The sequence below is a fragment of the Cyprinus carpio genome, chromosome B5, assembly GCF_018340385.1.
Source record: "Cyprinus carpio isolate SPL01 chromosome B5, ASM1834038v1, whole genome shotgun sequence".
In the NCBI taxonomy this organism is placed as follows: domain Eukaryota; kingdom Metazoa; phylum Chordata; class Actinopteri; order Cypriniformes; family Cyprinidae; genus Cyprinus; species Cyprinus carpio.
Window position 1 is genome coordinate 23,681,743 of NC_056601.1, and position 14,124 is coordinate 23,695,866.

General features: G+C 36.2%; 1 long non-coding RNA gene across 1 annotated transcript in view; it reads right to left on the reverse strand.

Annotated features, from left to right (window-relative positions):
* Positions 1-378: 378 nt before the first annotated feature.
* Positions 379-14,124, reverse strand: part of LOC122137502 — a 28,104-nt gene continuing 14,358 nt past the window's right edge. The window contains exons 2-3 of the long non-coding RNA XR_006154901.1: positions 2,297-2,439; positions 379-2,136 (exon numbers count right to left, since the gene is read on the reverse strand). This is a non-coding gene — a long non-coding RNA (uncharacterized LOC122137502). The remainder of the gene's footprint in view (positions 2,137-2,296; positions 2,440-14,124) is intronic.

Sequence of the window (14,124 nt, forward strand, 5' to 3'; positions counted from 1 at the left end):
TGAGGACCCACAGATGACTGCCCAAAGCCTCGATCATCATTCTCGACATCCAAAAGATACTACCTACAGTATTTTTAAACATCGGTCCTCAACCTTTTTAGCGCCAAGGACCGGTTTAATGTCAGACAATATTTTCACGGACCGGGCTTTAAGGTGTGACGGATAAATACAACAAAATAAAATGATACGACTGGCATAAAAACTGTGGTATATTGTAAATATATTAATAAACATGAATCCACTGTGTATTCGTATGCAACTTTATTAGCAGCGTCCTCGTAACATTGCGCCAACAACGTAACAAGAATAACATCCTCTCTGCCCCATAACCCTAACGCTTACTGACTCGACGTTTAAACATTGCCTTAAAAATAAGATACACCACAAAAACGAATATAAAGTCCATGAAAATTTTAGCTCACCATAACGCTAAATCAATGGGAGCCTTGAGCTTGTTTCTCTGCAATGAGACTATCGCATCTAGGGGTAATGGGAGACCATGACACCCGAAGTGTGTTGCTTATGTCCAGCCTACTCCGTAATTTTGTTTTGGTTGCTGTCACTGCAGAAAACCCTGCTTCACACAGATAGGATGTCGGAAATGGCAACAGGGTTTTCAGTGCTGTTGTGGCGATCTCAGGGTATTCTGCCATGACTTTAATCCAGAACACCGGCAGAGTTGTTGTCTCGAACATACTTTTAAGGCCGCCATCATTTGCGATCTCCAGCAGTTGATCTTCTTCTTGCACAGACATGCTGGATTCACCTGGTTTGTTGACAAATGGGTTGCGGATCCATTCCTTTGTGGTTTGTGGGTCTTTTGTGGTTGGGAAGTAGCGCTCAGACTCTTTTAAAAGCAAAGACATGTGATCGTGCACCAGCTGGGAGAATGACGGCTCAGGCTCAGTCTCACTCAAAATCCCCGCTAATGTTTGAAACATGTCCAATATGCCTCTGTTCACGCGCTGTCCCCACAAATCAAGTTTGGCTTTAAATGCAGCTACTTTATCTGCCAACTTGAAGACTGAAGTGACAGATTGAGTTCATTGAGAAGGTTGAATATGTCGCATAAGTAAGCCAGTTTTGCGACCCATTCCCCGTCACTGAAATGTGCTGCCAGCGGTGACTTCTTTTCTGATAGAAATCTCTGCAGCGGTTCTCGTCAAACACTCTGGTCAGCGATTTCCCTCGGGATAACCATCTTATTTCTGTGTATAAGAGAAGACGTCAATGCTCCGCGTCCATCTCCTCACAAAGCTGCACAAACAGGCGTGAGTTAAGGGCGTGTGCTTTGATGTGGTTAATAACTTTAACAACAGTTAAACCAGACCGTCCGGTCATGGCAGCAGCACCTTCTGTGCATATGCCGACACAAAAGGACCATTTCAGTTTTCCTGATATATAACCATCCAGCGACTTGAAGAGTTCTGTGGCTGTGGTGTTGGTTGGCAACGATAGTGCACATATCCTCATGCACATCCTCCTGATAAAGATATCGCACATAAACAAGTAGTATTGCCCTGTTGTCAACATCTGTAGACTCGTCAACCTGGAGCGCGTACCACGGTGATGTATTAATCCTCTCCAACAATTGTTTCTCAATGTCTTCTGCTATTTCCTCAATGCGCTGAGTGACCGTGCTAGCCGACAGAGGCACCTGTGCTATCTTTTTAACCGCATCCTCTCCTAGAAGTTCACGGCAAATGTCTTTAGTGGCCGGCAGGATCAAGTCTTCACCAATAGTGAATGGCTTCTTAGCCTTAGCAATACGGTTAGCCACCAAGTATGATGCTCTCAGTGAACTCGCATTTGTTGATGCGGTGGCCCTCAGTAATTTCTTCTGTCCTTCGTGTTCCCGTTTTTTTATTTCAGAATACTCAGAGGGTTTGTCTCTTAATGCAGGGTGCTTGGTCTCCAAGTGGCGAAGCAGTTTTGAAGGCTTCATTGCCTCATTAGAGAGCCGGCCGCAGCATATTATACAGAGCGGGCTAGGTTCGTGGGAATCACCTGTCGCAATGAATCCGTATTTTAAGTAGGACTCCTGGTATTGCCTGTTAAATGCAGCTTTCTTTTTCTTGGAAGTCGTAGGCTCTTGTTCTGTCTCCTCACTGGGCTTTGGTTGCTGGTTGGGGACCACTGGTTTAAAAATAAATAAATATATATATATATATATATATATATATATATATATATATATATATATATATATATATTATATATATATATCCAATATCATCAAAATATATATATATAAAATGTTAAGTTAATACAAACTGAAAAAAAAGCACAATCTTACCTGTGAAAGTTTATCCAATATCTTCAGGATTTTTAAATTTCTGTGCAATGATTTGGTATCTTGAAACTTGAGATGGCGGACACATTAACGTGTCTGGAGCAGATAAATGTGGCATTTACCTATACATATCTATGCTTCAGTTCCTAAGAAGTAAGACAGAAAGAGACTTAGGAGAGTTGGGTAAAAGAATACAATAAGTCTGTCCTGTGGTTTGAGCTGATGAATAGTCATTGAACACACCCAGTGGAAAAAACAGAATATTCTAATGCAAGTGAAAGGTGAAACTAAAATGTCTCTAAAATTTTGTCTTAACTTATAAGTGAAATTATCCTTAGTTATTGGCAAACCCTACAAACTTTGGTTAGCTCTTTATAATACAAACCAGTTCTTCAAGTACTGACCATGACTGAGGACCAAGTGGTGACAGAACAAGCTTATCTTGGTGAATGCTTGTTTTGTGTTTACTGAGTGTCCCCAGTGTCCTTGCAAGGTCAGGTTTGGTGTGTGCAAAATACATTTTGTGTTGAAGTACTCAGGAACCTAAAAACAGAGCTGCAGTCTAATGTGCTAATGATGGCTTTTTGTTCTCACATTCTTTTCATGAGGTGCCATACATGCATATGTAACTTCTGTACACTTTAAAAGCACACTGTGATTCCCTTCGGCACAGAGAAGAGCTATTAAAACTTAAGAGAAGACATCCTTGCAAAAACACACATGCATATGTGCACATAAACAAATATACACACACTTTGCTGTGGGTGCACTCCTCACCATTAATGCATTGAGTTCAAGCTCACCTCCTTCACCCTCAATATACACGAAATATTGCTTTTAAGATGACTTAAATGTGCATATATGTGTATGTGTGTTCGTGAAGGGAGCAAGCTGAAAGGCAGATGCATTGTGTGAATGGGAGCGTAAGTAAAAAGTCTTTTCACAGATGTCTGTTGATGGGATTACTCACACTCTCTCAGCCTAAGGACAGAAGTGAGAGAAAAAAGAGAGAGATTTGGGAAAGGAGTGAGAGAGAGTGTGTGTAAATGATTTAACAGTTAGCCCTCTGAAAGCGCTGAAGATCAGAGATCGTGTTGTGAGCCGCCCATCATTCTGCTAATCCAGAGAGCTCACATCACACAAAATGCTATCGGCGGCAATGGCTGCCCGGATTTTTTGTGAAATTGGAAAAGAAAAGGATTTGTTTGAAGGTCTGGTAAAATGTGGAGAGTAAAGGTGCAGTAAAACAGAATGATGTGGATGTTGACGATGTGTTTTTTTTTTTTTTAAGGGATGGGGCGACTAGAAAGGCAAAATTGGTCTAGATTAAGGTTTTTTTAAAATTAAGGTTTGACTAGATCTATATGATCTATTCCCACCTCCCACATGAGAATAAGCACACAGCATCTCTAATGGAGCTTCGTCGAACCCAATAACACAGACTTTGGGCATTACAATTTACGCCTGTTATTGTAAGTTGATAAATGTTATTTCAAAATAGCAGAACACTCCCTTTTCTTGTGTGATTTGTACAGTGGGACTGCAATGAGGTGTTGACTCTACACTGTTTCAAATTAATGTTATTCCTCTTTTTCACTCCTGGAGGTCTCAAAGTGTAAAACCCTTATAAAAATGCAGCAGGAGTGCTTTTGAAGTAGCTGAAGTGGAAGGCATTTTACCATAGTTTGTTTATTTGGGTGTCCATAAAATACAGTCACTGTTGGGGGAATTGTACTGTTGCATCAATAGTGTGGAAAAAGACCGCTTGTTGCTTGCCTCTTCATGGTAACATTCTTTCCAAGTCACTGTGGAAATTTCACTTGCCTAAGATAAACCTTTACTTGTTTGCCAACAGCTGTTTGCTGTTTCTTTATTGTTTACAGTGAAGAAAATCCCATTTCATAGGTTGGCTTGCCCATCCAGTCCTGATGTTCATGGCAAACAAATTTGGCTTGCTGTCCTAGATGGAGGCTCGAACCCAAGGCTTGGCTTGAGCTCCGAGTTCAACACCATGTTGTGATACTACATAGAGGGAATAATAACAGAAATAGAGGAGGAGATGGGGGAGGTGGAAAGATGCCAGAAGAATTGTTGCTGGGACAGTATATAGGCTTGTGATGAGGATTGACAGGACTGAATGATTAGGCTCCTCCCGAACCTACATTTGGAACTTTATTTATTCACAGCTACAATAAGAGATAGGACAAGAATTAGAGAAGAGTGAAGATGATCAGGAAATGTCATAGGCTCATGACACCCACATAAAAGTATTGCACCAACTGTTAGGCCATTGCTCCAACTGTTCTTTTATCTCCTATTGGTTGAATCCCCCCCCCCCCTCATTTTTTTTCTTCCCCTCATTCAATCTCTCTCTCTCACCCTCTCTCATGAGGAACATTATTATTTCATTGCACCATTTTAAAAGCTGGGTGTGAAAGTTGTGGAATGCATTCAATGACTCACTCTAAGACAGTTCGGGAGAGGGAAGGAGCAAGGAGATGAGAGAAGGAAATCAGAACAGAGCAAGGGGTACATGAAGAATGAAAAGGAAAAACATCTGGGATTGGACAGCTCATAACCATGACAATCAGATATTAATTTTATCACTCTGTCTTGTCTTAAGCGGCCTTAAAAATAACTGTAACAAACACTGCTTATTCCTTAACTTAAAGATGACCTATTATGCCCCTTTTTACAAGATGTAAAATAAGTCTCTGATGTCTCCAGAGTGTGAATGTGATGTTTTAGCTCAAAATACCCTACAGATAATTTTTTATAGCTTGTTGAAATTGCTATTTTTAGGGTATAAGCCAAAACGTGCTGTTTTTTTTTTTTTTTTTTTTTTTTATGAAAATGAGCTGGTGCTCCTGCCTCCCCTTTCAGAAGAGGGTGGAGTTTCTAGAGCTCGCGCACCGGCATGCCAGCAATAACAAAAGACTCTCTCATGCACTGAAAAATGTCAGAAACTGCTAGTAGCGGTGTTCAGCCATATATGTTCAAACCGGTGTCATGCCGAATTCTGCACTCTGCCAGATTATTTATGAATTACACAGACGGGTGTGATAAAAATAACAAACATAGCTGGTCTCATGATGCCATCACATACTATTACAAACCATATAAGTCCCACTTCTGATCATGAGCTCAACAAATTCAAGCAGTCTTCACATTGCTTTCATATGCAATTTTTAACTACCACATTCCTATTCACGATCATTCTAGTAGCATGTGAAGGCAGCGTCAGCGAAAACAGACAGACAATGGTAGCTTTAGCAACGTTAGCCTTACAGAGTCCCAAGAAGCTCTTTCAGAAAGGCAATTTGGAAAACAAACGCTGATATTTACTTCTTCTGGCAGTATAGATGGATCACAAACAGCTCGCACTTCTCCATCCTTCAGGAGCAACTTTTGTGCAAAACCTGCTTTATACTGACCCTCATTCACAAAGCAGTCTGATGTAAAATGATTCGCAGAGACATATACTAATTTCTGTGGAATTGAGGGAGGAATTTTCTTCGAAAACAAAATTAATCCACCTCGTCTTCAGCAGCTCAGATAGATTTCGGGAGTAAATGGAGAGAGCTATGTGGCATAATACATCCAGCTACAGAACACCTTAAACCCTTGGGAGACATTCTTGTTAGTTCAATGGATAACTGTGTACAACTCGCTGTGAACTCGCTCAGGGCGGTTCTATGTTATAACGGCAGTGTCTGTCAACAATCGTGGGCAGGGCCTGTGGCTAATGTGACATCACATTAGCACCAATGCTGAAAATAGGTGGTTGGAAGACACTGCTTATGATTTATGGGAATTAAAAAAAAAAAAAGGTGTGGGTGGATTTTTTACATTATAGGGTGCTTGTGTACACACACTGCCAACACACATTTATGTCCAAACACCTTGCAAAAGTCAAAATAGCACAACATTAATGATTAACTGGTCATGGGGTGTGCACAAAATTATGAATATCATTATAAATTATGTGAAGTCCAATATAATATGAGTGACTTGGGCTTGTTGTCAGTGCAGAGAGGGGAATTTTCCTTCTCATGTCATAGAGTATATATAGTTTAGTATACATATAGTACATATATGGCATGTGGTATTTGGCTCTCTTCCGAAATCTGGAAAATTCTCACTTTGTCAAATTCCATGTTCCAGCTTTTTTTTTTTTTCAGTGTTTAAATTTCTTTAAACACTATCAACAAGAAATCAATATTACAATATTTTCGTCTATATTATAGTTTTATTTATATGGCTTTTTTATATTTGTGCTATGTTTATATTAAGTTTATTATGATTTATGAAAAATTATCAGTATAAATATGAAACATTGTAACACTGTAGTGATTTTTTAAATAAAGATTCCAAAAGGTTTTTCACAACAGTGCCAAAGAAAATCAAATTTGGGTTCCCCAAAGAACATTTTGGTAAAAAGTTCTTAAAAATAAACTTTTTATTATTATTATTTATTATTAATACAAAGGATATTTAAATAATCTGAAGAACACATTCCACTATTTGAGAAAAAAAAAAAAAAAAAAAAAAAAGTTTCTGTGGCAGTTAAATGTTCTTCATGGAATCAAAGAGGCCAGTTAAGAACATACAGGTATAAGTGTGAATCTGTGGCTTTTGTGATTACCTATCCATTTTCCAGTTATGACCATATGACATATACATATGTGTCGGTTTAGAGACAGATGTTGCTTAATATGAAATGTTGGAATTAGAACTTCTGATCAATTTTAATGAATGGTTTCTAAATTAATTCCTATTTTTAATTTTATGTTTGTAGACATTCAGCTAATCCTGTGGGATTTTATTTGATTTTCTGAAGATGCTTGTTTGATCCCAAAAAGATTCTCCAAATCATGATTAGCTTTGACGACAGTATCACAACTGTGCCAACAGTACTGCCCCTCTGCAAACTCACGGGCCGACAGTGGTGGAAAGAGTACTAAGAAATTGTATTTCAGTAAAAGTATTGCTACGTAAGGAATAATTTACTTAAGTAAAAGTACTGAAAAATACTATGACTCAGGTAAGAGTAAAAAAGTAGTTTGCTGAAAAACTACTCAAGTTACTGTGTTACAAAGTACTTTAGTACTATTTTTCTATTTTTACCCAAAATGAGACGATGTGAGCATTATGGAGCAGATTAACCCTAACCCTAACACTCATGTACTTTAATGTCCGTTTCACAAGTAAGACCCAGGAAGTCCCTTATAGGGGCAAATGCATCAGGTATCACTATGGCTGAATAACATGCAGATAGAGACACTTTGACTGATGAAACGTGGAAGACAATAAACACCCAATTGCAATGCAATGCTAATTGACATAGCTTGTATCACAGTAAAGATTTTTATAAAAAACATTTTCAGTCTCACTGTGATAAGAAGCAACATTAAACCACAGAAGCTAACTGTTTCAAACACGGGAGCAAAAAAATATATAATTCTCATAAAAACACAATATTAACCCCATAAAAATCAAAATCCTATACCCTATGCCAAGCAAATATACTACCGATCCCTGTTGCTCGGAGCAACTGTTTTATTTTGAAAAGTATGTTCACGTATAAGATTATGTGGTTGTTTTTAAGAAGGGCAAAAGCAAAGAAGGGTAAGTGAGGGTTTAAAAGAAAAGAAAGGGTTTAAAACTGTGAATAGAAAGGTGCCAAGAAAATCATGTGGGGTATGGGTAAGATTGGGCATTGTTTGAATTTTTATGATTCCGATTCTTGTCAATTCCTAATTTCGATAACAATCTTAGAAATCATCACATTTATTCTAAGTCTTATTGCAAAATATTTGCTTGTTAGCTGAATATTATGAATAAAAATCAACAGGCTAAAGAACACTTACACAAGGATGTGTGTGTAGCAGAGAAAACAGCATGTGAGTCTTCATGACTTGAATGGTTTAAAATCACAAGGTTAGTTATAATAAGAAAAGGGTAGTTTGTTATAATAACAAAGGTGGACTCCACACATTTTTGGTAGGACAAAAAAAGAGCATTTTATTTAACATTTTAAACCATACCCAGGCTTTTGGATGCTTAAGGTCACAAATTGTCTAGTTGTTATAAAATAAAAATTTTGATTCCTCTTATCGATTCCTTTCTGCGCATTTTAATATGACTTTAAACCATTCAAGCACAAGAAGACTCATGCACTGTTTTCTGTACAGCACACATCAGGACGTAGCCATCATTTCTGAAATGAGGGGGACAGAAATGTAAAAAAAAAAAAAAAAAACACTTTCTTATGTATTATTTTATTTTATTTTATTTTATTTTATTTTATTTTATTTTATTTTATATTTTATTTTATTTTATTTTATTTTATTTTATTTTATTTTATTTTTTTCTTATGTATTTTAATTGGATAAGAAATCAAATACACTGCTGGATAATAACCAATAATTTGTATTCTATAAACTGTCTTCTGTATTTTCCTAATGACAATTTTGGGATTGTTTTTTTCATACAAACATAAGGCAGAATAGTTTATATACTGTATTAAATGTTATGTCAATTAGCACTGCATTATTCATATACTATATTTATCACTTTGAAATGACCTGGAATTACCTTTTTTAGTTACAGCAATAGCATCGTGCCTTTGTCCATATTAGGGATTTCCTGCACGTCAAAAGTTGTTACTTACTACTATGCCTTTTTGGACTTTCTGCATGAGAGCGCCCTCTGGCTTCGAGTATGAATGAAACATGCACATTATAGCGTTTAGCGCTCTATAATTTTCACATCGTCTCGTTTTAGATATGAATAAATCTTGTTTCTTCGCCCATCAACAAATTTTGACAAATCATGGTTGGTCTATCAGTCAGATGCATGTAAAAATGCATGCGCTCTCATTTCAATGTTTTTGTTAATGTTGAGGTTATTTTAGCTTCATACATTTAGTTTAACTGCACTGTTAAAGAGGGAGATTTTTATTATTCAACTGAACTGTGTGCAAGTAGGCTATTTTAGACTCTGTTCTTGCTCCATCCATGCAATAACTGCGTCCTTCTATCATCCGAGTTCCGATTTACTTATACTGCTGTGTGCTCTGGTAATATTGACGGTATGACAAATTTCAGGAGCTGACAAAATTACGATTTAAAATCAAAGCATAGCTCATATTCACTAAAATACTGAAACGCTAATGATGCTGATTTAAAATGACAAGCGCGGTTTGAATGCCCCGCCCCCCAGCTGAACTGGAAGGTTTGATTTTTTTTTTTTTTTTTTTTTTTTACCCGAATCAGACCTATCTGTTATTGCCTGAAGTGCAGGGCTCCAACCCAGAAGTTTGCAAAGTGCCCGTCAAACGCTGGTGTTATGAGATTTTCGTTTCTGAGATTTTTTTGTTTCAGTGGGCGGAGCATACATGCATATTCATTAGTTAAATAATGTCCACAACCATATCATTGGCCTAATTAACATTTTGCAACCTACACTGAAGCTGTTCTCTGTCTTCTTTTCTCTGACCATGTGTTGCACTGTACCTGGATGATACACAATTATGATCATTGATAGAAATGCATGATGTATTTTGATGTACAAAAAAACACTAATTCAACATAATTTATAAGTCATAAATGTTCATAAACATATATTCTTAATTGGACTTTAATTAGAGGCACTTTTTATAAAATGAAAGTGGAATAAATATGTTTGATATTATGTGAGACAGTGACATTTTGTTTTTAAAAAATATGAGTTCAGTAGTGATTTACACGCAAAATCCAAAATCCAGGCATGGAGAATGCGATTAATCAAGTCTTCTTGAATTTTGAGTATGAACCACTATTGAATTCGTGTTATAAATGAAAGATTTATGCATCAAAACAAGACAACATAGGAGAGAAGAGAGTGATGTAAACGTCCTTATTAAATCTGCTTTAAAAAATATGACATAATAAAGCTGTTCTTCTAAGATCAAATGTAAGATATGTAGCCTTAAAAAAAAAAAAAAAAAAAAAAAAAAACCTTGATTCTGCCATTTGATTCATGACATTACAACCAAACGATTGGGTTTACTATATATTTTTTAAAGAAATGTATACTGTTTTTCGACAAGGATGCATTAAAATTTATATTTATAATGTTACAAAAGATTTATAATGGTTTCCACACTTTATTAAGCAGTACAACCTTTTTTAATGTGATAATGATGATAAATGTTTATTGAGCAGCAAATCAACATAGAATGATCTCTGAAGGATCTTGTCACGCTGAAGACTGGAGAAGTCGAGATCTGACATCACAGGGGGGAAAAATAGAAAACAGTCACCTTAAATTGCAAAAACATTTCACAATATTACTGTTTTTGACTATATTTTTAATTAGATAAATGCAGTTGGTGAACAAAGAACCTTACTAATACAAAGCCTTTAAACAGTAATAATATTCACACCGTAGATGAAAAATTATTAGTCCACAGATACGTTTATTTCAATTGTTGTGCTCAATTAATAATAACTAATAAGCTACAGCACAACGGACAAATCATTGTATACAACTAGCTGAAGTTGTGCTTTATCCTAAAATTATACAAAGAATGCATGCAATCATTCAGTCAGTGACGGCTGCACAAAACGTGCAAATAAAAACATTCTAAACTGTTACGAAATGATGAACAAATGTAGTTTAGGCATATGTATAAGCAACGCTGAAAATATATTTAAGTTTTTTTAAGTATTCCATAAGCCTGCTGAGAAACAAGGAGCGTGAACTAAAATTCTCAGTTCCAGCACTGTCCATGAAACTCATGAATATTCATATGCTCCGCCCACTGAAACGAAAAATCTCAGAAACCGAACATCTCGTAACACCGGCTAGTTCTCCATCTGAGCCTGCTTTGTCCCTTCAAAAAACTTTTTTTTTTACTTTGTACTTTATTCTTTTGGTGAAAAATAAATGTAGCGAAGTTAAATAGTTTTATTCTACTCAAATAAAAGAACCACAATTTAATTATACTGAAGAAAGTAGATTTAAAAAAAAAAAATTTACTCAAGTACTGTAATGAAAGTATTTGTAATTAGTAACTTTCCACCTCTGCTTGCTGACTCAGACAGCTTTATAGCTATATCTGCTGTCCCACAGTCTGCCTATTTGAGTGTTTACCAGGAGATAGCAGTGTCTTCTCAACCTCCAGCCCCTCCATACCGCAGTCATGTTGTTGCCCACCCCTCTCTCATTTTGTCAGAGTGTGGAGTGTGTGCAGAGGCTGCTGGTTCAAGGCTTTTCCCCGTGTAATACCAGCTGTCTGAGGTTTAGTGTGTGGCTGAGGGAGTCCAGGCCCCAGGCACAGGTGTAGATAGCCACTGGGCTCCACATCAAAGTTCCTCTAGATAACCTAGCAGCGTTTCATGTGTGAGGTATCTTTCTACAGAGCAAAACGTCCCCCTCTCCCCATCCTTCTGCTTTTCTCTATCCTATAATATCTCTGTTGGCTGTCTGTGGGTCTGTGATCCAGCAGACCAGACTACTTCCTCTCCTCCTCCACATTGTTTCACTCTGTCTTTTTCCCTTCATTCAACATGGTGAATAGTGAATTAGAGGTCTACAACCCAACCCAAGCTAGACGCGACCAGACAAACTTCAGGTTTGTGTTGGTGTTCTGGTTTATAATAAAGAAAAAAAAAAAGAAAAAAAAATATAATATATATATATATATATACTATATATATATATATATATATATATATATACACACACACACACACACACACACACACACACACACATTCACACATACTGTATATATAGTTAAATTATATTATTTAATAATAAAATAACTATATTTTTATTTTATTATTAAAGAGAGCCATTCATAAAGAGAGAAATTTACTGAATTCCTGAATGAATCAGCCATTTGAACAAATCAAATGAATAAAAGACACATAAAGACATTTACCGGCATCTTCTGGCAGTTTTAGTCTCTTATTTAGAGTATTATTTCATTCAAAACTAAAAGGGGTGGGGGGGACTTTAAAAGCATTGTTCACCCAATAAATTTTAATTAGCCCATGTCATCATTTACTCAAACCTGAATGACTTACTTTCTTTTGTGGAATATAAAAGAAGGTATTTTGAAGGCTGTTGGTAACAAAGATGTTTGGTTACCAATGACTTCCAATGCATGAATGAGAGAGAGAAAAACAACAAAAAAAAAACATATGTTTCTCAAATTATCTTCTTTTATGTTCCATAGTTTATGTTAGCCTAAACATTTATGTGTAATAAATTTTATGTTGAATCAAATAAAATGTTTCTTTTTTTTTTTCTAAAGCTACTGTACAATGTCTAATACTTTCTCATTTAACACAAAAAATAGCTTTAAATAATCTATTGGGGGTATTTTCACAGCCAAATGTAATTTGTGATTAATTGGATTAATTAATCGACTAATTAATCGACAAAAAAAAAAATTAATCGACACCCCATGTAATTAATTAGATTTTTATATATAAAAAATATTAATCGACTGACCCCCTATATATATATATATATATATATATATATATATATATCAATAAATAATATATTATTTATTTGTTTGTTTGTATTGCTTTAATATTAATAGTCTGGCTCAGTGACAGGAGTAACAATAAAATTAAAATGAAATCTAAACATGAAAGTCATTTGAAAAATAACAAAAATAAGTTCCCAGAGTTTAAGAAACATGTTGAGTAGTCCCAACAGAGAGATGTAAAATTTTATTTGGCTCCAATTATCCGCATCTACAAATGCAGGTGCTAAAGAAAAACATTATTATGTGTTGTAGTCATTTGATTTATGCTTTTAGAGCAGAACAGGCAGTGAGACATTTAATGAAGGTTCCTAGGACTTAGATAGCACTCTTTTTCTTTCAGAGAGAGACAGTGCTGTCTTCCCCTCTTATATGTGAACAATGAGGCCTTTTGATTTGGCCCACTGTAAATTTTGCGGGCAGCAGCAGTGGGAGTAGGGAGGTCACAAGGCTTTAATATGCTTAGCATTGACTGTCTCTCCCTCTTTCTCTGCAGCGCATCTATTAGAGTCCTGATTTGATTTTGGTCTATTCATTTGCAGTCCCAGCAGTAGCCTGCGGTGGCCCACTCTCTGCCCCTCTAATTGGTTGTGTCTCTGCCTGGCTGTCATTAGATTAAGTCGGACTCCTGGACACTTGTAGTCTGCGCTTGTCCTTCCATTTATACAGACTTAATGTAACACAAAATTCATTACTGATCACATTAAGAGTGCAATCGCAGATGTGGGGGTGAGCTCCGACGAACCTGGGGCTAACCTGATGGAGGGAGTGGGAAAATGGAGAAAAACAGTGAATGACATTGGAGAGTCATAGCTAGAGATTGACAGGTACTTGCTTCGGGGTTCATCAGAGAGCAATACTACATATGACATATAAATCCAGAATGAGAGTATCCAATGATTCCATGTATGAAAAATGTTCACTTTTTATGAGACAATATGTAAACAAACTGTCAGTGTGATTTCAACGGCAACCTTCATTCTATAAAAAAAGGCAGAATCTGGATTACAGTGAGGCAAAAGTGAATGGGCCAAACTATAAACATTAAAATACTCAGTTTCAATAGTCACAAGATGTAAACAATATGCTTACTGTCTTACAACTTTGTTGTCATGACAATGTAACAGCAAAAACTGTAAAACATTATTTATTTATTTATTATGTTTGTATGTAAAACATATTATAAATTATTTTAAAATGATACTTAAAAGTCTTAACAGTCTTAAACAGTCTTTTGTCTTTTGTAAATGCTTTTAGAATTACAAGCTTGACACTTCCAGTGTAT